This window comes from Mastomys coucha, chromosome X (genome assembly GCF_008632895.1).
Source record: "Mastomys coucha isolate ucsf_1 chromosome X, UCSF_Mcou_1, whole genome shotgun sequence".
In the NCBI taxonomy this organism is placed as follows: domain Eukaryota; kingdom Metazoa; phylum Chordata; class Mammalia; order Rodentia; family Muridae; genus Mastomys; species Mastomys coucha.
The window spans coordinates 144,628,131-144,631,193 of NC_045030.1; positions in this window are offsets into that span (position 1 = coordinate 144,628,131).

Below are 3,063 nucleotides of genomic sequence, written 5' to 3' on the forward strand. Positions count from 1 at the left end.
GCAGCAGCTTCCTCTGGGTGTTGTGGGACTGGCTGTGGAGCCTGGGCTCAAGGTCTGCTCAGGACACAAGCCCAGAGAGACTGGAAGGAACTCAAGCACTCTGCTGTTGGAGTTCCTGTGTGCCTGCTCCCGCTGGTCCCAGTTACTCCCAGTGTTGTGACAAATGTTGGGTCCTCCTCACCTCTGATCCTGATAGTATCAGAGCACCTGGGAGTGGAACTTCCTCTGGGTGTTGTGGGACTGGCTGCAGAGCTTGCGCCCAAGGTCAGCTCAGAACCTGTCTTAGGGTTTCTATTGCTGTGAAGAGACAACATTTCACAGCCACTCTTAAAAGGAAGACATTTCATTGGAGTTGGCTTACGGTTTTCAGAGATTTAGTCCATTATCATCATGATAGGACAAGGCATTGTATGGGCAGACATGGTGCTGGAGAAGGAGCTGAAAGTTCCACACCTTGATACATAGGCAGCCGAAGAAGACTGCAAAACACTGGGCATAGTTTGACCATAGAAGACCTCAAAGTCCACACCCACAGTGATATATTTCCTCCAGCAATGCCACAGGTACTCTACCTAGGCCACATCTTCTAATAGTGCCACTCCTTATGGGCTATGGGAGCCAATTATATTCAAACTACCATAGATATATATCCCAAATTGGGATAAAATAGATTATATAAGAGATATATTTTTAGTCTTTTGTAGAAACTTCATTCTATTCTTTATAATGGCTATGTGGTATTAGTTTATATTCTTTCTAATAGTGTATAAATTCTGCTTTCTCCACATCTTTGCCAGAATATGTGATTAAAGAAAAAAAATGACAGGGCCTGGCTCAATGAGTAAGAATACTTGCTGCTCTTCCAGAGGTCTTGAGTTCAATTCCCAGGAACCGCATGACAGCTTACCACTGTCTGTAACTCCAGCTCCAGGGTATCCAACACACTCATACCCATGTACATGCATGCAAAACACCAATGCACAAAAAATAAAAATAAAACCACCACAACAAGAACAATGAACATTCTGACTCACGTGATAATATCACATTATAGTTTAGATTCACATTTCCCTGGTGATTAATGATGTTGAATTTTTTTCATATGTTATCCATTTATATTTCTTTTTTGATAAGTATCTATTGAGATCATTTGCAGGTGAGGGAACTAGGCTGCTAAATGCATTATTACAAGATGGGGGAGTATGCAAACCAAACGGGGATCCCAAGCTAAACTACTTCCTATTCTTTCCTGCCTCAGAGTCTATAGGTTTTTTTCTGTATGGAGAATTATATCATTAGCTAATGGGAATAAACAGATGGCCATTCTTCCTATTTGTATACTTTAAAATTTTTTCTCTTGTTTCTTTGAATCAGCTAAAGTTTTAGTACTTATATTGAAAAAGACCACTAAGAGCAGATCTTATCTTGTTCTTGATTCTATAGGAAATGCTTTGATATCGGCCAAAACCTTTTTTGTTGTTGTTGAGGTAAAAATCCTTCTACACCTAATTTTATTCAAGGACATTATCATTAAAGTATGTTGAAATTCATCAGATGTCTTCTCTAAATGGAATGGAATGTTCATATGACTTTTTTTGTTTGCTTGTTTTTTTTTTAAATACTTCTCTGATTCTTTTTTTTTTTAAGATTTATTTATTTCATATATGTGAGTACACTGTAGTTATCTTCAGACACACCAGAAGAGGGCATCGGATCCCTGTTTACAGATGGCTGTGAGCCATCATGTGGTTGCTGGGAATTGAACTCAGGACCTCTGGAAGAGTTGTCTGTGCTCTTAACCGCTGAACCATCTCTCCAGACCCTGTTTGCTTGTGTTTTGAGACAGGATTTCTCTGTGTAGCCCTGGCTGTCCTGGAACTCACTCTGTAGACCAGGCTGGCCTTAACGTTCCAGAGATCCATCTGACTCTGTCTCCCAAGTGCTGGGATTAAAGGCATGCACCACCACTGCCCAACTGATCATGTGAATTTTATCCTGCTGATATGATAGATTGTATTTATTGACTAGCACATAGTGAACTACTCTTGCATCTCCAAGATTAAACCAGCTTGATCATGTGAGTGATACTTCTGATGTTCTACTAAACTCAATTTGCTAGTATCTTGTTGAGAATTTTTGCATTCACCATAACTTCTTTCAGAGGGGCCTGTAGATGTTACTGAGTTGATAGAGTGTTCAGCTAACATACACAGAGTTCTGTGGTTAAGCCCCAGTACAGTACCTTATAAAACCAAGCATGGTGACTCATGCCTGTAACCCCAGCATTCAGGAAGTAGAAACAAGATCAGAAGTTCAAAGTCTGGGTTACAAGGAAATTTAAAAAAAAAATTCCTTGTTTGTTATGTTTGTGAATTTTTGGCTGCAGCATACTGTTGGCTTCATAGAAAGTGTTCAGAGAGTTCCAATCTATCTCATTGGAGAAAACAGGCATCAGTTCTTTTTCTTTTTTAAAAAATCGAGAAGTGAAGCAATTTCTGAGCTTTTCTGTTTGATACTTTGTCTATATTTTCATGTGTAGGAAGGTGGCATGTGTGTGTGTGTGTGTGTGAGTGTGTGTGTGAGTGTGTGTGTGTGAGTGTGTGAGAGAGTGTGAGTGCATGTGAGAGTGTTGTGTGTGAGAGTGTGTCTTTGAGAGAGTGTGTGTGAGAGAGAGTTTGTGTAAGAGAGAGTATGTGTGTGAGTGTGAGTGTGTGTGTGTGAGAGTGTGTAGGAGAGAGAGAGAGAGAGAGAGAGAGAGAGAGAGAGAGAGAGAGAGAGAGAGAGAGCATATTCATAGAGGACATCGGGTATCCTGCTCCATCATTCTCAGCCTTATTCCTCTGAGATTTTTGCCACCTTGGAACATCTGGAAATGTCTATAGAGATATTTCGTTTGTTTCAACTAAGACAAAGGTTAGTATTAGCATCTAGTATGTAGGTAGCAAGAATGCTACCAAAATATCCAACAGTGCACTAGACAACCATTCATAAAAATTAATAATACTGAATAAACTGTCAATAATTTTTTTTGTTTTGTTTTTTTGTTTTTTTTTTGTTTTTTTT